The following is a 21,451-nucleotide window of genomic DNA, read 5'->3' as shown; positions in this document are numbered from 1 at the left end:
TCCATTTAAGATTCCATTATCAGTAAAATCCAAATCAATTTTACCATGATCAGTAAAATCCAGATCATGGTAAAAATGTTAATGACTAATGATTTGTTCAGTACAAATCAAAAATGTGCAACTGATCTGCAATGTATGACGTGTAACTTTACCATTCTGTCATACGCATAATATTCAGTGCGAACAGCGAATCATTACCTAATTCAATATTACAGAAAATCATTAACCTAATTTATTAATGTAAATTGGGACAGAAGCTGTTATATATTTTAAATTTTTTCTTTTATACAGTTATTTTATAGAACAAGGCATTACATTCAAATTTCCCTCACTCATATCGCGTGCATTAAAGTGTTTGCTTAAACCATTTGTATGAGTAGTCGTGGCCGAGTGGTTAAGGCGATGGACTAGAAATCCATTGGGATCTTCCCGCGTAGGTTCGAATCCTACCGACTACGTTGCATTGTTTCAGATTCAGTGAATCGTTTTTTTTTGTTTGCTAAAAATTGTATAATAAAGGAGAGTAAATTTAATGCTTTTCATCAAAATAAAAATTTAAAAAAATGCGAGAATTTTGCACACTGAATTGAAATAACATTCGGATCTCCCTACAAATCTAACATAATTGAAAAGAATTTTAAATTTGAAAAGTGCTTTTACTTTTTGTATGCAGGGACTCTAAAATATATATGTAATATTTTTTTTTAACCTAAAACATTAGGCTTTCCTAGAAATATGCGTGAAATACTCATATAGATTTTATTTTTGAAAATTCTAATATTTTAATAAATCATGGGAATTGAAGTGACATGACAGTAGTATTCCTTTGAGCCACTTATTAGCAAGATAATTGATTGGAGTTGTATACGTAGAAGTGATTAAATATTTTCAAAAACTTCTCGTTTAGAAATGTATCGACTTGCTGTAGGCTGATTCACATTTATGGTCTCGCTTATGTTTCTGATTCACCAGTTAATGAACTGATAATTAAGACTGAGTGCATATATGTAAGTTGATCGGACAATTCATTATTGGCAGAATGGTGAAGAAGCGATTAGCAGTAGAATCGTGATGATAGCAGGTAAGTATTACTTTTTGGTTATATTCCGTTTTCTTCTAAAGTCTGGGGGAAATGCTAGACTAAAATGCAGTTTATGGCTTGTTGGATGGACATTTCTGCATCTCGAGAGATATGTGTATTTTCAAACTACTATAAATGTACTTAAAACCATTAATCTCTTTTCTGGGGGAAATGCAAGACAAAAATATCGCCTATGAAATTTTGCGTGCCAGCGATGCCAGAGATATGTGTCTAATTTTAAACTGCTATCAATGTACTTCAAACTAGTAGTCTCTTATCCGATATTTTGTTGGAAATGAATTGTAAATTGGATGTGAAACCTAAAACATGCAAGGGATCATTTTGCGAATCCATTGTTCAATGTGAACCAATAAGTTACAGTAAATTATTAGCCTAATTTACAAATTTAAACTCTTCAAAAGATTGTTTCATATTTTAAAATTTTTGGACTATATAGTTTCGACAGAATGTGGCGTTGCATTCAAATTTACTCCACTCTCATTTCGCGCACGAAAATATTTGATAAATCAGCTGCTTGAGTAGTCGTGGCCGAGTGGTTAAGGCGATGGACTAGAAATCCATTGGGATCTTCCCGCGTAGGTTCGAATCCTACCGACTACGTTTGGTCGTTCTTTTTGCTAAAAATTACAAGGTTAAGAATGCATTTCATACTTTATTTTAAAGAACGAAATGATACTCAAAGCTGAAATTAATTTTCTTTTCTTTTTATTTCTACTACAAATTAATGTTCATCCATATTTAACCATTTTCGCTTATTTTAACAGTAAGTAAGCCGTTATATGTGACACGGATTATTTGTGTGAGCCACCCTGAATTAAAAATATTCGCTGAACAAAAAAATTCTGAACTGAATTCCTCACTGAATAAAAAAATTCAGTATTTATGAAAAAAGGTAATTTATTTAAAAGGTACAATATATAACAGAATAATCACATTGGTAAAATTAATAAATTATTTCTCCTCTCATTGCGTCCACATCAGCTCTTCTTCCAGGTACCTTTTTTTGAAAAGATTATTCAAATTGAATGCAAGCGTTTCTGGATCTCGGGTTTTGGACAGGAGATATGTTTTTTTCATAAATGGTTGTTATAAATGACATTTCTAATGAAGCTAGTTTATCAAAGCTGCAGCAATTCCTTGAAATTATATTAAAAACTTGTATTTTTGTTTTAAATTTGCTCAATTTTTGCATTCTGAGAATTTAATCGCAAATCCTTGATTGTTACAACAATATGAAAAGCATGTATTATTCTTGATATTCCGTTATTAACAACCTTTATTTATTTATTTATTTATTTATTCCCTTCAAAATGCAACCTTCCCCTTAAAGAGATATCGTTGTTTAGAAAAAGAAATACTAGGAAAATGAATATTGGATTATTTAGAAAAAGAGATAATAAACAAATTCATAAAACGTTTCCCTTTTTTTTTTTTTTTTCTTTTTCTTCTTTTCCCCCCTTATTTCCTACGCTTTGATCCTAAAAAAGCAAATAAATAACATAAATAAAAATAATAAAGAAGATTCGAGGCATCTTAATATGATGTTTTAAGTATCTTGAATTATTTTTAGAAATCCATTCTTAATTATGGCAATGATTACGTGTACAATAGAAATATATTTAATATATTTTAACACGCGCTGTTAAAACTGCCAAACCAATGAGTATAGAGCTGTAAAATAGTTTTAAGAGCATTTAAAAAATTATTTAAGATCGAAAATTACAAGAATTTAAAATTAATGTCACTGAACTTATTTAATTTAAAGTGGTACAAAACTGATTTTTGTCCAACAATATGATATAAAGTTTTGAGAAAAGCATCCAAACACTAATTCATTTTTAATTAAGAGTTTAATAAAATTTTTTGAAAGATTCTATCTTGAGAGCACCTACTGCTGAAGAAGTAATTACGTGCCAAATTTGATATCTCAAAGTACAATGTAGGATATTATAGAGAGCTTGGAACGATTTTTTGGCTCATACATATCTTACGGTGTTTGTCAAGTTTTCTCATGTCGCCATTATATAGCATAACATTGCCTATAAACATTTTCAAATACGTGCCAAATTTGATATCTCAAAGTACAATGTAGGATATTATAGAGAGCTTGGAACGATTTTTTGGCTCATACATATCTTACGGTGTTTGTCAAGTTTTCTCATGTCTCCATTATATAGCATAACATTGCCTATAAACATTTTCAAATTGAAATTCGTTTTTATTATTCCTTTTTATTTTCGCACGAAGTTTTTTTCTTTCATTTATTGATCAATGGTCACGTAATATTGTTTGTTTTGTTCCGCTCCTTAATAGTTTCACTTGAGAGGGTTGTTTACTTAAATATTTTGCACCACCCTGCGCTCGAATCTGATTTATGGAGCCACGTGCCCGCAAACGGAACCTTTAATGACAGGACGCCGAAATAGAGGGCCCCCAGGTACGAAGGAGGGCCCAAGGTCAACCGCTCATCGGCCAAATTATCTGCCCAAATTGGAACACAGTGCACCCCTAATTGGAACTCATTTGAAAATCTGTTTGTGCCTGACGGCGAAATGAACGAAGGTAGGGCTTCGTAATTCTGTCTGAGCGAAGTGCTCTTCATTGCCATTTTCAGTCATTGCCTTTTTGGATCAATTACTAGCATTCACTACGACCATTAGCAGAAAAATTAGTCGAGCAGAAGCATCAATGACAGAAGGGGCGATTCGAAACTAATTATTTCGGGTGTTAGCACATATTTATAAGCACATATATACACAAATAAAGAGTTTTTTTCCCCTTGAATTCGTATTTGTGTTTTTATAAACAAAGTAGAAAAAAAGAAAATATTGTAATTTTTTTTTAAATTTTAATGCTGAGATTTTGATGCGTCTCCGCGTTTTATAAGTTAGACAAAGAAAAATTTTAGATCTCACATTTATTGATTGCGATTTTTTGCTCAAAATATCTCTAAGGGAAGACATTTTTGTCCTGCTAATCCGTATGCATATAAACAAATTAATAAAATGTGACTAACTAGGTAAATGAAATTCCCCATATGATTCTATTACATGAATTGAATGTTTGTGATATATTTTTAACCAAATCTGTCAATGAGTTGGCTGTTTATTAATCTATCTAATAGTATGTATATAAAAGCTATAATTAAAAAACTCAACAATGCAGGTAAGTAAAATTTTGTAGGTGATTTTTAAGGCTGAAGTGTACATCAAATTTTGAATCCAATCTGTCAAATGGTAGATTATTTGTTTCATTATTTGTCAGTCAGGATGTGAACACGATAATTTAAAGCACACTTGATAAAGTGTCAAAATAATTCTTGCTTAGATGTTAGCTTTCAACTCATATTGTTAATCCATGTTAAAATTTGAAAACAGTCGGTCAATATAAAATGTTTCAAAGAGCACAATCAATTCTTATGATTATATTAGCTAAACACTAAACGCCAGAACACTCCCATTATTATGTTTTTTTTCCCCTCTGTCTTGATCTATTACGCTTATATTTCTTTTCCATTTCGATTAAAGAATTTTACTGTACAGTGAAATTCAATTATTTTAGATGATAATTCAGGAAAAGAGCATTAAAAAGCATTATAATACATTTTTAACTGCATTAGTAAAATATATGTAAATCAGTCATTAAATAAAGTTATCTGCACTCCTTCGTAAAATTTTCGGTGAAAGGTTATTTTGATAACATTTTATGTCAGCGCTTCATTTATCTGTATCGTGTGAAGTAGCGGCCTTCACGCGGCAATTTTAATTTGTCTGGTGGACAGTCGAAAACATATATCGTAAACACAGTCGTAAACATATCTCAACAACTGTAAGTGGCGTCCAAATTGATTTTTTTTGTGCACATCTTTCTTTATTATTAAAGAGAAAATTTTAAAAATAAATTAAAGACTAATAATGAATCAGACTTAAAGCATTATCAATTTACGATGTTTCGAAATAGAGGTTCAAATTTTCTTTAAATTTTTGTCTTAAATCATTTGATTCTTGAATTAATAATTGATTTAAAAAAATTCCAAATCTTAAGAAAATCAATGTAATTAGTACCTCAGTATCTTCTGCGCCCCCCCTTTTCTTTGTCATTCTCGAAATACCTTCCCCAAGCCCTTTCTTTATTCACGGAATTTTCTCTCTTTTTAAAAAGAACCGGAAAAGTTTCCCATTGGATGAAAGATTCTTTAGATACCAACTTTTGAACCACCCACAGATACACCGACACCTGTTTAAAAGCACGTGTTGCAACCTTGAAACAGCGAATTCTTTGTGTGAATTACTTATTTTGTTGCTATTATGATGGACTCGCATCTTCAGCAATTCTTCATTCTTCAACTGTCCATCTATCCCCTCTCTACAGGTGCTAGAACAAAAGGAGTTAGGGGTTCGGAGGCTCAAATTTGAATGTAGCTCAAAATTCCCGAATAATGTAGGTACGGACTGCGTGAGGCAGGAAACCTGCACAAACATGAAGTGATCGGGCGGAAAGACGGGTTGAGCAGTGAGTCACCAAAAGAGAATGTAAATAATTCACTTTTCAATAGTACATACAGTATATCTCCCTCCTGAACATGAAATGCCAATGAAAATTTTCATATTCATGTTCCTTAATCACATTACAATTATCCCATAATTGCTTCGGCGTAACTTTTAAATTGCAAGTCATTTTATTTTGTTCTTGTTATATAATTCCGCTAATAACAAAAACGAATGTGCCTTGTATGTTTTGGCGCTCTACAAGCCAGATCTCTTAATATAGAGCCCTTATACTTTGCCAGTGCTACCAAATATAACCCTTATACTTTGGGAGGGAGAATGAGCACGTTTAGGGAGCGAGTTTTTTTTTGAGGGAATTTTAATTAATTAACAAGAAATGCTGTAGCGAAATTTTAGAGCTTTCTCGCGGTAACTTCTGACAGTATTATGGCACATGATTAAATATATGAATATGATTTTTTTTCTCATAATCTTAAAATTTTAATTATTATTTTTTCAATGGTAAAAATAATGTAAGAACATTTCATTCCTATTCTTAGTTAGTTTTTAAAATTATTTTAAGGGTATTATTACGTACGACAATATATTATTTCATTATTAAAGTGAAATACTAATCATTTTCATTGTTGCTACTAATGTCTCATCTTGCCTTTTTTTCGCCCCTTTGTTGATGATCAAGATATGAAGATTCGGCTTATTTTATAATACTGAATAGGTTCCATTCCAATATATGATTTGAATATTTTTTTTTTTTTTAATTTCGTTGTATTTATAATTAAGTTTTAACATCAGAATCAAATAACAGTGAAATTTTTTTTAAGTGCAAGCATTTTTTAAAAATTGCTGCTCTTTTCTATGATATAATTGGATGTATAAAAATATAGTAAGAAAATGGGAGACGTAGAATGCGAATTTTTTTTAAGTGCAAGCATTTTATAAAATTTGTTTTTCTTTTCTAAGATATAATTGGATGTATAAAAATATAGTAAGAAAATGGGAGACGTGGATTGCACAATGAAGTAATATAGTACTAAAATAGTAAAATAGTACTATAAGCTTCCAAAATAGTAAATTTTTATAGCCACATGTCTATAAAAATTTGAAATTTAAAATATATTGCTGAAGAAGCCATTAAGACATAGTTGCACGTAATATTTAATTGAAATTTTTAGCAACCATTAATCCCAGTGAAATAACTGGTCGCCAAAGGCGGCTTGGTATTAACTAAAACGAATGCAATGCGAAAATTAATTAAAATAAAGGCAGATGAATGAAATATACATATGTGTTTTTTAATACTATCTGTATAAATTTAAGCTCAAACAAACTTTGGTGGATAGAAATGTAACCACTTAGGGACTTTTTAAGAATATTAATTACAATTTGAATTGATTAAAAGTTAACAAATATTTTGGTGCTTCCATCCCCCGATAATATCCAAAAATATTACTACACAATAATAATTTTTATACAATTTTAAAATTCAAAAATTTATCTCCTCAATTATAACTATTTAATTACTTTAGATTGTTGGATCCCAGTCAACAGAATCTTAGATTGGGACCGTTCTGCGAATATTTAATGAAAGCCCCCTACTCACACAATTGATTGATTAGAGATGAAAGCAGCCCTTTCAATGCAGAGGCGCTAGAGCCTGCAATCAAACCAGCCCAGTTTGGAGAGAAGCAAACGGATTTTTTTTTTCATTCCTAGCCAAAGTTTGCCTTTGTTCTTTCACTAATTTCTTTCTTTCTTTTTTCTTTTTTTTTTAATTTTTATTTCTCATTTGTCATTTATGTATTTTGGTTTCGATTCTTGTTGTCTTGATAGAAATACTTTACTCAATTACAATAATACTTTATTCATACATTACTCAATTCTCCTTTTACTAAATTTCTTTTGCAAAAGAATTTGAGAATTGTAACTTTTGGTTTTCCTATAAAAAAAATTCTTGGATAATTTTCAAAAAATGTTATTAACATTTTTGTAAATTGAAATCAATAATTATTAACTATTACAAGTAAAAGAACGTTGCAGATCATATATTGCGCATCTTATTGGATATTGTTAGGAATCTGTTATGTTGCTTTCCGGCCCAGTTAATTCCATCGTAAAGAAAGACAGTTTTATAAACAGCTCTATTAGATGCTGATCGGATGACGGATCAGTGATTCCCGAGCTTGCGGACCATCTGGCGACTTTGATGATAAAATGGATGATACTATAATCTTCAGGAATTTTCGGAGACAGGACCAATAGGAGCCAAATTATGTTATTCCTTCGAGAACCTTCTGTGCCCTGATCCGGGAGCTCTAAAAGGCCGGCAGATCAAGCCGTCAAGCCGGAGTCAGTCGTAAAAAGAGTGCGTGTCGAGTCGTTTAATTAGTCAGAGTTTGGTAGCGACGAATTAGCTGGATCAATCTAGCGAAGCGCAAACGTTGAGTGGAGTTCAAGCGATTAATCGATTGAGAATAGTGCTGTGCGCCGAGTTTTGGAGACAAGTATTGAAGCAGCATCGAGTCGTATGTTGAGTAGCCAGTCGTTAAGTAGTGAGTTGGCAGTTGGGTACAGCGAAAGCGAGGAAACAGAGGGGAAAGCAGCTTTTGGACAAATCTTATTGAATAGCTACCTGGACTCTCTCTCCCTGCTGAGTACTTACTGTCTGGCCGTTATGTGTGCTGTTCTGGTTGTTTACTACCAATAACTACTTGTGGGCTGCTATTTGTTCTAAATGCTGTTTGCTTCGATGATAATCGGACTGCATTGGTCAAAGCTTGAATTACTGAGGGAAATTTGCAGCATTTCGTTAAATATCGAAACATTATCATGTTAATCCTCATATTGATAACACTGAATTTAATATCCTCATGTTGTAAAATCATAATTATCATGTGTTTCCTCTCGAGGGAGCTGCATCTCTTTTCAGATGAGAAGTGGTGAATCCAAGCCTCATTTGCGATCACAATTTTGCCCAAAAGCTCATTTTCTTCCTTTTGTTAACGTTGTAAAAATTCAAACGCATTTTCAAAATACTTCCTTTTATGTTCCTCCCTCAACAGACGCGACATCCATCGATCACAAATTTTATGAAATTTAAGCTAATTGGTAATAAATTTATGCAACTTCCATAAAAAATATCCAGTTCATTTGAGATTTTGTCTATTATGCCTCTATTTGCAAGAATGTATTCATTCACTCGAACAAACATTTCAGAATGTGTCGCAGTTGAATGTCTTCCTTCTCAATCAACATCATCCATATCTGTAAACATGTTCCACTACTTTGCGATAGCTTGGCGTGAATGAAGTCTATGCATTTTCGCCATACACTTCATGCAACTGCCGATAAATTTCAGTACAGTTACACCTTTTCGCCCACACCAAACAAGTCGTTGAACGCATTTCTAATTTAGACGCCACTTATAGCTGTAAGGACATGATTAAGAATGATTATCAGCAAAACCAAAATTGACTCATGAAAGCCGCTATGTTCACACGATACAGATCAATGTCTGAATTTTTGCCACACAGTTTCATCAAAATAGCCTTTGACAGAAAATTCTTACGAAGAAATGCAACTAACTTTCTGCCTGACCTACGTATACTAAAAATGAACAGAGATGTGAAACTAAATTGACCATTAAATTAAAAAAAGAGGCCGCATAATTTGCACTGTGTAGGGCCGCAAACTATCTAAATACGCCACTACCATTCACTTCTTAAAAAGTTTTGATTAATAGCAATATAAACTGGAAATTTTCCCCACTTTTTTCGTAATTTTGAAGTCTTTTCTAGTTTGAAAAAGAACTAACTATATGTTAAATGCAGCGCTTTTAGATCTTCCTGTCATGTGGAAATATTTTCCCTTGATCCAAGAAATTTACATCTTTAAAAGAAACATACCTATAGTTCAACGATTCTTTCTTCCAATTCAATTATTCTTTCTTTTATTTGCGATTTTAAAGACATAGCAAATAATCTATTCTTTAGGGTCACATTACCATATTCGAATAGCTGAGGCAGTTCAATAGAAACGAGATAGAAAAAAAGAGCAAGAAACTATCAATTTGGGGAAAAGTACTATTACATTACATTAGCCGCAAATGCTTGCGGTGATCCCGAAAGCGAGAAATCATCGTTTGGTGTTTTGACATGACACGAATCAACGAATCTAACAGGTGTTCTAAGCAGCAGGGAAAAGGGGAAGGGGGAGGGGAATAAGAAGGAAAAGAGCAGAATAATGTCGATAGTCAACGCCACCTGTGCCCCTCACAAGTTCAAAGCGGGATTCATCTCTCTGTGTGTCATTGTTCAATCATTAAAAATGGCGCGCAGCAAGCATTCGCAGGTGCGAGTTGTGCTGTTCTCCCCCTCCTCCTAATTGCAATTTCCTCGCACGTGCATCGTAGAGACTAGCAGAATCATTTTCATTTTTGCCTGGCGGGAAGGACGCAGGGCTTGAGACAAAGCGATTTATAAGAAAGGGTGTGATATCACTTTTTTTTTCTCTCTATCTCTGTTTGGTTTGTTCATTCTTGGTTTTGTTCGGTTGGTTTTGTTGCAATGGTCTACAGCTCAACCAGACGATTTTGAGGTGTAGAATATGCTGCTTGGATGCTTTCGAAAAGGATGGAATTCAGCGTCCAGTGATACCGGAAGTAGAATCTCCGGATGTCGTTAGGGCGAATATTTGGAACATCCTTGTGCAGAATGTGTTTCCGTTTTGTTATAAAGGAAGGTTCATTTTCATGAATGTTAATGATGAAATTGTATTTTAGAAATTCAGTGCATTATTTATTCTTTCAAGGCCACTTTCTGATTCATTTCAACATTTAAATTTTGAAAATGAATTGGGGGGAAAATGGAGCACATAATATCAAGTAGATCAGGGATTCCTAAATTGTGAGTCATGAGACATTTTTAAGTGTGAGTCACGAGTCATTTGGGGGGGGGGATCGCAGCAATACCTTGAATGACTTTAATTCTTTCTTTTCATCTTAACGAAAGCAAGAAAATTTTTTTATAAAATTATATTTAATAATAATTGTTTGCCTTTCTTTTTTTATACACTTTTTTTGGCCCATAAAACTTGTTTCAGAAGGAACATGACTATCCGTCTTTGAAAAAATGTCATGCGCCAAAGATGAAGTGAGTCACAATAGATTTCTAAAAAGGTGATCACTATCTTCAAAAATTTAGGAGCCCTAAATGTCGATAGATTATACGTAATAAATGAAATATACAAGTCATAAATATTGACTTGCATATTACTGTGATGTCATCAAAATACAGCCAAGTGGGTAGGCCAAATTTGTCTTTTAAATTTATTTATTTATAACGTCACAGTTGGACAAACACACAACATAAAAACATTCACAACATATAAACAATAGGAAATTCATGCATTACAGTATTTGTAAATCCATTCCTACGACCATTATCTTAATCCACAAGATAGAATACCATCAACAGGCATCAATGCCTTTTACTTTCAACACCACATAATGCAAAAACAACACATTATAGCACAACACCACACTGACTCTCCCGAAAAAAATCTCCGTCTGCCAAACGTACTACCGGTGTGATGTCATCAAATTTTTGATCTACATCAATACGGTGCTGCCATCTATCTTCTGGCAATTTTCTGGACAAATTCTTTACATTACATACCATTCTCTATAGTCTGACATAAAATTTGCAAGTCAGTTTAGTGTCACCCAGCTTTGAATTTTTGTCATATTTTATTATTTTCTCGTACACGAAATTTGAGAAAGCGGAAGTATTATATATATATATATATATATATATATATATATATATATATATATATATATATATATATATATATATATATATATATATATATATATATATATATATATATATATATATTATATATGTATAAAATTCTGTCTTTGAAAATCTCTCCATTGCCTTGAGCCCCGAGAAACTGCGTCAGGAAACATACCTCTTTTTCAGTCTGGATCCAAAAACACAGTAAGCTAGACGAAAGAAGTTTTGTATGTTGACTTTACATTAAAATTGTAAAGACCACATACCAAATTTTTATTGCTCTGGTGGTCCTGGTTTCGTCCTCTTCATTCGCCATAGATTCACGTATTAATTTGAATTTAAACTTTGATTTAAATTTGTTGCCCTTTTTGAAACTTCTTTGACGAATTTTGTTTCATATTTTAGCAATTTTAAAATTTAAATGCATCCAGTTATCATATGATATGCCTTTTTTTTAATTATTTTTTTAGCTTGCATTCATTTAATAAATATTCATTTCTCTTGATAGTCTAATCAGAATTATTTCCTTTTTATTATCGCACTGGTTTCAAACCAGTATTCGAGGGGATTTTATTCTTATAAAATCTAGATCTTCGTCTTTATATTTTTTTCTGTTGTTCTCATATTAGGGCTCAAACTCAAAATGCTGGATTTTGAATATTTTTATTTTAACATTAATATATTTAATTTAATTTTGAATATATTTAATTTAACATTGTAGAAAATTTGTGCATTGAAGGCTCCTAAAATATTCCGGATATGAATGCAAATTATAAAATCTCTAAATTTGATAAAAATATTTCCACAGAAAAACATAAAATATTAAAACATAACAAAAAAATATTTTCAAAATATGTGTTTATTTACATTCGCGTGGCATTCTCCAACGCGCACATTGCATTTGAAAATACTTACCGAGGAAAATACTTACTTGAGCGTTACCTGAATTCGTAATTTTTGGAATTCTGTTTTTAGTAGCTCTTGATATTAAATTTTCTACGTGTGTTGTTACTACGTGTTGTATTTGCGTGTGTTATTGGATGTGTACACGTGCATGTATTAGTTCAAAGGATTTTTTTGGAGATCAAAGGATTTTAGGTTTCCTTATCTAAATATAAAATTTAATTTCTTAAAAAAGAGAGTATGAAACTAGAAACTCTATTTTTCTCATACAGCCAATAATATAATTACTTCTTTTATTTAATTCCTCTAATTAATTGACTTCTTTTTCTCTATTTTTTTATAAGATGTATTTCAAAAATCTTTATAATGTTAATAACATTAAATAATCGCTATGGACGGAGATTATTAATTAGATTAATGTAATCATATCATATCAATCAAATTTGAAGAACTACAACTTATCACAAAAAATATTACTTTTGCCATATAATTTTAAATTATATTTGAGAAATAATGATAGAGTGGTAATGAATGAGTAGTTAATTAATGAGCAATATGAGTAATTAATTAAATTTCAAAATGGCAAAATTAATTGGAGACTAAAATTGGCAATACTCCTGTATTTAAAAAACTTCGTTTTGAACGCAAAAGCATTTAAAATCTCTGTTTCGATCATTCCGACTGCATCTTGTAACGTTTCCCCGTTTCCTCATGTGGTAATTGGCATTCCGGCCAGATGTAACTTCATCGGTTATCCCACACATAGCCTCCGGACCACCATATGGGGATCCTCTTCGCCAGTGGAGTCATTGCGTCTGGTCATTTGTTGTACCCAGATAAAGAACAGCATATGTGTGTTTCGTCGTTTCAAAGAGATGCACCATATCTTCAAGGGAGAAGCACGTCAAAACATCCAGAAGCTAAACATTTTTTCCTTTATGAAGGGACTCCTCAAATCTTCAATCGATCAATCACCAGCAACCGTTGTCATTAAATGTCGAAATCAGATGAACTTTAGTCGGGTTAGTTGTGAATTGATTGTTATTAACATGTTTTCGGAAAAGGTCAGCTACAAAGAGGGATCCAGAACAGACATTCCCACGATCGACTGGAGAACATTAAGGAAGCATTGCTTAGCAGCTATTGGGTGATAGGAAACTCAAGTTCTCCAATGATAAAATCAAGACGGAGATCTGAAGGAAATGAAATGCGGTATTTTTGGTTTTTGCAGAGAGAAGAAAGAAGAGCAGTGAGAGACGTCGAAGGAGAATTCGGAGAGACGTCGGTGTCCGAAGAAGTTATTCCTGATTTTGTGAGAAGCTCCGTGATATTCGAGTTTCTGTGTTAGGATCCACCCGATAAAGATCGGTGGATTTCTGAAGCGACCCCTGGAGTAGCCGTTTAAAGCTAACAGCCTGAAAGCGTCTTTTTGGTGTCTATTCTCCTCTTTAATCAACGAGCTATTTCATGTATAAACTTTCAACTGTTGTGCAATTTTGTACATAATATAAACCTAGATGAGAACGAGTTGTTTTTGTGTACATATATAAGGCTGTAAATAAAAGAATTGTCTTGTTACGCTACTCTCTTATTTGATCGGTCAGGATCAAGATATGCAGTAGTTACAGCCCCTGTTCGCTCCGCTTACCAATCTCCAAGAATTTCTTTATGATTCTTTGGGCCACTAATTGATCCCAGTTCGTTTCGGTCGCTCGCTATATAGACATGCATTTTTGCTAGTAATAAAAAGATTTAAATACGTTTATTACTAAAAGTAAAGTTTCATTATTTAAATTGTGTGAATCACTAATATTAATTTCTTAACAATGGCAAAAAACTAAATCATGAATTTCTAAAATTAAAATTTTCTGATAGCTCTAAGTGTTGAAGCTTCCCTCAAGGTCTTTCGTAGAAGGATTGGATTGAAGTAGTGCCGAATAACTGTGGGGTTTTATCGTGAAATTTAGCTTTATTGGAAAAAAAAAAAAAAAAAAAAAACGAGAATTAGAAAATGCCGTCCGGTAAGAGGGGTAGGATTGGAGTAATGCCGGATTACTGCGGACTTTACCGTGTAATTAAAATCATTGGAAGAAAAAAATTTCTCATCTGTATAAAGAAGTTATGATATATTTTATTGATTGTGTTTGATTACTATTATATAAAAGTTTATTTTCATTTATTTGTTTGTCTATAAAGATGTTTATTTTTATTTTTATTTTTGAGTACTAATATATAAAGCATTCCGAAATTATATTACATGTTAATAGTTATTGTCGAAATAAATACTTATTAAAGTATTATTATATTAAATTATATTACGTGTTAGTAGTCATTGTCGAACAAAATAAATACCTATTTAAAATTACACCATTTCATTTGCATAGGAATGTGATAAGATCTTATAAAAGCGAAGAACAAGTTTTTTTTCCGCTTCCCCCCCCCCGTTCCTCCATTGTTTTCAAAAATCGTTTGCAAGAAAGTAAAAACTATTTGACCTTCTCCTTAATGGAACACCCATTAGGGTTGGGCTGTATCTCTTGTTGGGGTTTTAATGGGCGACAATTGGAGGTTGGCTTTTCTAATTCCCCCAGGCTTTATCTCCCCTCTAGTGGGGAGATCATATCTTTGCCATCTACCCCTCAAACAACCGAATTAAAGAAAAAGAGATTATTTTTCCGCAAAGGCTGTGGTACTTGGCTACAGAAATTGAATTGAGGTTTGTTGTAAGAAAAGATCTCTTTGTTCTATTATCGGCGGGTGTTTTGGGTTTCTTAACACCTGCGCATTTCTTGGAAGGGCGCGCTTAGGCATGTTGATGCATGTAGATTGCATTGTGCGTATATATATTTGAAATTAATGAAGTTTATTCCCTCCTTCTTCTTTTCCTTTACTTCAGTGCTAATAGCAGCTTGGATAATAACCACTTTTAAAATATGGTTTTAACGTAATAATGTTTGGATAAAATCTGTACATTGACATGATGAAAATCATACGAAACATTTCACAGAGCAGACTGTTGAATCTAGAGTTACTAAATTTGGCTTGTGTTCACTTCTTGTTCACTAAGAAAAACTTTTTCAAAATTTTAACTAACGATTCTATTAAAAATTGATTGAAATATTTCAATCAGTAATTTCTGAGCATATTATCGCAGAGAACCCTTTTTACGCCATTTAAAAATTTATATTAAAAAATACCAATTTTATTTTCAAGCAATATTTTTAAAAATTTAAATGAACTCTAAGACATTTTAGTTGCATTTTGCATTACTTTAAATGCTTGTTTTGTAACTTAACTTGTAATACTTGTTTTAGTTATTGTATTAATATACACCCGACACTGAATATATTTTCTGTTATCATTCATATATAACTGGTAAAATTTTATAAATATTTCGAAGATATAAGAATTGAGTCTAAAGCTTTAACATGCTGTGATAACATGAGATAACATTATCATGCTCGAACTGGAAATCCTAGAGCTCTAATTTTTTTTTTCAACAGGTAAACTGATACAAAAACACACATACAATGATTGATATGATTTAAATTAAATTTTAATATAGAAAATAAAAACTAAAAAAAATTTCATCTTAAGAAGTGTCTATTAATTATACAAATATTATTCTGTGTATATTTTTAGAAGTTACTCTTATATATATATACACACATGCATATATGTAAAATAATCTATACTTATATAAAGCTCAATGTGTGTGTGTGTGTGTGTGTTGGTGCTCTACAGGCCAGATCGTTCGATCTACAGCTACCAAATTTGGCACATGCATACCTTGGAGGTCGGGAATGTGCACCTGGGGTCCCTTTTTTTTAAATTTTTAATTAGAATTTTAATTATTAATTAAAAACTAACTTTCCCGCCAAAAAAATCTTCCATTTTCCCCACCGCCAAATGAGTAAGGCTTCACTTTTTTTTCCCCACACTAAAGAGGTTAGGCTTAAAAAATTTGTGGCCGATTATTTCAAACGATTCTGTTTATTTTCTTAGAGTTTCACGCATTTAAAACCAAACATTGTTAATTAACTGATCTGTTCCTGATGAATCTGATAAATTTTTGTAGAAAACTTCTTGAGATATTACATAAGAAAGATATTCTTTAGTGCCCATAAGGTTTAAATACTCAGCGACTCTGTTTTCAGTATTCATATTTAAAAAAAATGCTTCCTTTTAGTAAAAAATATTCTTATATTAATTGCAATTTGACCATTACCACTTTAATTTAAAGCATAAATTCTACCGGAGCTAACAGAAAATTAGAGAGATACATATTACGTTATGGCTGAAGGCCTTTATAATATTATGAATGAATTATAAGACTATCAAAATTTGAAGCTTTAAAATATTTTGATGAAGAAGCTATTAAAATAGGAGTTACATAAAATATTTAATTATTAAACTTTTAATGAACATTAAGATTGGCGAACCAGCTGGTCGCCAAAGGCGGCTAGTATAATATAATTTTGCAGGTGTGTGACCGACGAGAAAACAAATTTGAAATTATAATTAACTTCAATTTATTTTCTCAGAGCAGGGCATGATTTGTACACTGGAGTGGTCAAGGAAACGCATCCGTTCACATCGGGATGCAAGCGAAATGTCTATGAAGTGTTTTTCTTACTGCTTTGACTAAGAGCTTCTAATAAGAATTTCTTTGTCAAATGTCTATTTTGAAAAGGGAATCTTATTTATATTTGGAAGAAATACTATAGACGTTAAGGATTTTTATTTCTGCTCTTGAATTTTAAGACCAGTATTAGTCATCCACTTTTGAGAGCGAGTGTTAAAAATAATGAATTAAAAACGTGGAATTTGGATAAGGAAATAAGAGACAGTTTTAGAATAAAGTAATATGAGCTAATTTAAGATTAAAAAATAGGAAATTAATTAGGATTTAAAATAAATGAAGTACACATTACACGCGCGCACACACATACATATATATGTAAATATTCTTAAATCTAATTTAAATCTTAATATTAAAAAATAGAAAATTTATTAAATTAGCTCATATTACTTTATTCAACAATTGTCTCTTATTTCCTTATCCAAATTTCACGTTTTTAATTAATTATTTCTAACACGCGCTGTAGAACACTGACTATTGCATTTTCTCAGGCTCCGAGTGAAAAGATAAAAATCCCTATTATCCACACATACTTTTCAATGATACCTAAGATTCTCTTCCCTAAGTCTACATGAGTCAAAGAAATCAATATCAGATTCTCTTATTAAAATCGCTGAAGAGAAATATTTCTACCACTTTGCTCTTGTATCGTGAAGTAAAACAAATGCCTTTTTATCAATGCCACTCCCCTGAACAAATTATGACTTTGTGTAAAATAAATTGAAGTTAATTTCAAAAATTCCTTCCTTTCGACCACGCATTTGCAATATAATGTTTATATACATATGACATGATTTGAAGAAGCAATCATTAAGATTTTTAACGATTTTTTCCCCATATTTTTTAATTTTATTCTTTCGCCCAAATTTCTTTTCCAAGTCATCGCGATCACAACTCAGAATATCTGTCGAAAGTCAGAAAGCAAGAAAGAGAGTGTGAAAAAATATTCTGAACTTATATAGTTTTAGAAAAGAATTTGCTGCCTCAGCGTTTGAATTTCGTGGCGGGAAATAGACCTCATAATTCTGAAGCTAAAGTTATAGTGAAGCCAGATCTTGAGTGATTAGAAATTTATTTTTATGACAGCATATTTATATTTATGACAGCATATGAACATGAGTAGCAGAGATTCAGATCTCAGAAAAATAATCAAAGTATTTTTTATTTTTTTTTTGAGTACGTATATAAAAATTAAAGACAAAAATTATGAATTTTTGAAGTTGTGTGTTTAAGCTTTTTTTTCCCAATCAGTTTCAAATGTAAACTGTATGTAAAATACCGATTTTCTTTCAATATTTTTTATACAGAAAAAAAAAAACAGTTTATTTTAAATCGAACATGTTAATTTGCATGAAAAAATATTCTTTTATTCTGACCACATTTTTTTTTTTTTTCTAATAGTCAATAAAATAAGGAATAAGTGCCAGACACTTTGGAGTCAAAATGACTTCTCCCATGTACTAATGTTCCAAAATTGGATTCGTCAGCTGAAGGGCTGAACAGTTGACCTTTGGGATTCCATTTGAATAGCCTTTCAAATACCCTGTTCACTTGAAAGGGCGAGAAGCCTTTCACATGTCATTTGGAAGGACAAAGTTCTCTAGAAAATCCCTGACGGCAGAACTGGACGGTAGATAACAATTGTTACAATTACCCTTCTTTTTCTGGAAACTACCGCTCACCTGTATGCCAGCCATGCCTTTGTTGACAAATACGTTATGGGGACTTGTCCTACGTGATTGATACTTAGTGATCTAGTATTATGAGACATCTTATCTAGACTGGCTTTGTGTGAGGTTAGAATTTGGTATGTGGGGACACCTGTTTTGTTTGGACGGATTCACATAGCATTCTTTAGACTAGGATTTCCAAAACTAAAGGGCTTGGCAGCATATGGAAGAGCAAAGAGTAATAGGGTAATGGGAAAACTTAAGTCATTTTCTTTCAATTTTTTCTGTTCTGTTCAAGCTAGATTATTAAGCAGCAAAATTGGTAATTGCTTTGGAATCTAGAAGTTTCGAGAATTTTTGTATTACTTTCAGAGTAATTTGATTTTTCATTTCTATTGAATTTAGGAAGCACTCAAATATATTCGTATTAAAAACAATTATTGTCTAAATTTTAGAGCATTTTTACAATAACATTCATAATTAATTATCTTTCGTAAATTCCATGTATGTTTCTTTGTAATTCTAAAAAAAAAAAAGTAATTTAAAAAAAAAACCCTATCTTATAACTAAATAGAATTTAGAAGTTTTATCTTTTTTCTACTATTTTTATGAATAAATTTAAAATTTTAATTGTATTTCTTTCTCTCTCTCTATCTCTCTTTCTTTTCTTCTTTCCCTTGATAATATCTTTATTTATGTATGAATATGCGTGTGAATGTTATGCGAAAGGATGAATGTCACTAATAAATAATTTCCTTACACATAAACAGAAAACAAAGGTACCAACAATATCAAGACTTGAAGCAATATTTTTAACTAGGTCTGTATAAAAATAACTATCAGGTTTCGGATGTAGGACCACAGAGTTCCGGGACTCCGTCCAAAACATTCATCACGTTTTCTTTTAATTTTAATGTAGCATTATTATTATTCTTGATGTACTGAAACCAAATCTATTGAAAGTGAACAGCAATGTAATGCTTTACCATTTCAACTTTTTCAAAATTTGTTTCTTTAAACTGCTTATATATAATTTAAATCTAATCCAATAAAAATATATCTGAGTTCGGAAGATGGGATTGGGAAAAAGGAAGTCTAAAAGCTTCCATTGCCTAGAGGATTTAATCCGGTTTGGTACTGATTAGCAAAAGAAAATAACTAAATCAAATTTTTATAAGCATAACAGCACAATTTAACTAATTACCTTGTTTTAATTATCTCTTGATTCATGGATTTGATCAATGATTTTATTGTTATTTATTTATTTTTAAATTGCTAATCATAGATTTCTTTTTCTGAGGAAATGGAATAAGAAATGAAATAATTAAGTTTAAAGAAATAGTTGTTTATCTTTCAATGAATTTTTTTTCAATTTCTTAATTTTTATATGTGATTATTGTGGCAACATACTCAATAAAAAACGCATAAACTATTTTAGAAATTTAGTATGTTTTGGTTTCTAATAAAAACGAGCATATTGAATAATTTATCGTTATCTCACTAATTTTCGGGGATTATTTAGATTACTTCTCCTTTCATTACTGGGCTTAACGTCCTGCTTAGGGATTGCAATACCGGTATACCGGGATACCGAATACCGGTATTTTGAGCCATTTGTACAATTTCGTAATACCGGTATTCACAAGTTTAAATACCGGTTTTTCGGTATTTACTAGAAATTTTTAAAATTGTCTCCACTTTATATTCAGGTATCCCGAACATAGCAAAACAGTATACGTTTTTGTTTTTATGTCTCCATAACGGGCGAAATTAATTAGCTAATTAATGGCTTAATTAATTGCTTAAATCTAAATTAGTGAAACATGGATTATCTCTGAAAGAAAATATTGCATCCATAACGACTGATGGAGCAACAATTAAGAAAAAAGTTGGAAAGTGGATTGGTGCAAATCAGCAGTTGTTCTATGCACATGGAATTCAATTAGGAATAATAGATGTGTTATACCGAAAAAATAAAGAACAGAAGAATCCAAATACTGTGGATATAGAAATTTCGGATTCCAACTTTGAAAAGAGTAAGAGTGAGAGTGATATTGACAATGAAGATAATGACAATGTAATTGTTGAAGAAGATATTGCTAATGAGGATGAAATATTAACCTATTAAGAATTGCCTCCTATAATTTATAAAGTTCGAAAAATTGTTAAGATATTTAAACGTTCCCCTATAAAAAGGATATATTACTAAAATATATACTAACTGAAAATAAAACAGAATATATGTTAATATTAGATTCTAAAATACGTTGGAAGAGTTTACTCCTAATGATGGAACGATTTTTGAAAATGGGAAATCCAATCAAAAAAGCAATAATCGACTTAAACCTGTAAATTAATTTTTCAGATAGTGAATTCGGCTTAATATCCAGAACTATATCAGCTCTACTTCCAATAAAACTGACTATTGAGGCATTATGTCGAAGAGATTTTAATTTATTAACAGCTAATGCAACAATAAATTTCATGCTGCAGTCACTGAAAGAACAGCACACATCACTATCTGAAGAATTATATATTACATTGAAAAATCTCACAGAAGAAAGGCATACCGAAATAGAAAATGTCTTATGGTATTTACATAATTATAATGATTTTAAAAATGAAAATGAAAAAGAAGAAAAGAAAATAACCAATTCAAATCTGATTAAGTTTAGAGTAAATTTTCTTAAAATTGTTTACCCACAAACCTATCGACATTCGGAAGAATTCGGTTCAATTATCGAAGATTATGATGTCACTACTGTCGATAGTGAAAAGGAATTGCCTCTTGAACAAAAATTAGAATTAGCGATAAATAAAATTTCAACGAA

General features: G+C 31.4%; 2 non-coding genes across 2 annotated transcripts; both read left to right on the top strand.

The window, feature by feature from the left end:
* The first annotated feature begins 376 nt into the window (after positions 1-376).
* On the top strand, positions 377-458 carry Trnas-aga (transfer RNA serine (anticodon AGA)). The gene has a single exon. It is a non-coding gene; the product is annotated as a tRNA-Ser (tRNA).
* A 1,162-nt stretch (positions 459-1,620) lies between these two features.
* Trnas-aga (transfer RNA serine (anticodon AGA)) lies at positions 1,621-1,702 on the top strand. Its single transcript has one exon. It is a non-coding gene; the product is annotated as a tRNA-Ser (tRNA).
* The last annotated feature ends 19,749 nt before the right edge of the window (positions 1,703-21,451 follow it).

Source organism: Argiope bruennichi, chromosome 3, assembly GCF_947563725.1.
Source record: "Argiope bruennichi chromosome 3, qqArgBrue1.1, whole genome shotgun sequence".
Taxonomy (NCBI): Eukaryota; Metazoa; Arthropoda; class Arachnida; order Araneae; family Araneidae; genus Argiope; species Argiope bruennichi.
This window is presented reverse-complemented; position numbering and strand designations above follow the sequence as displayed.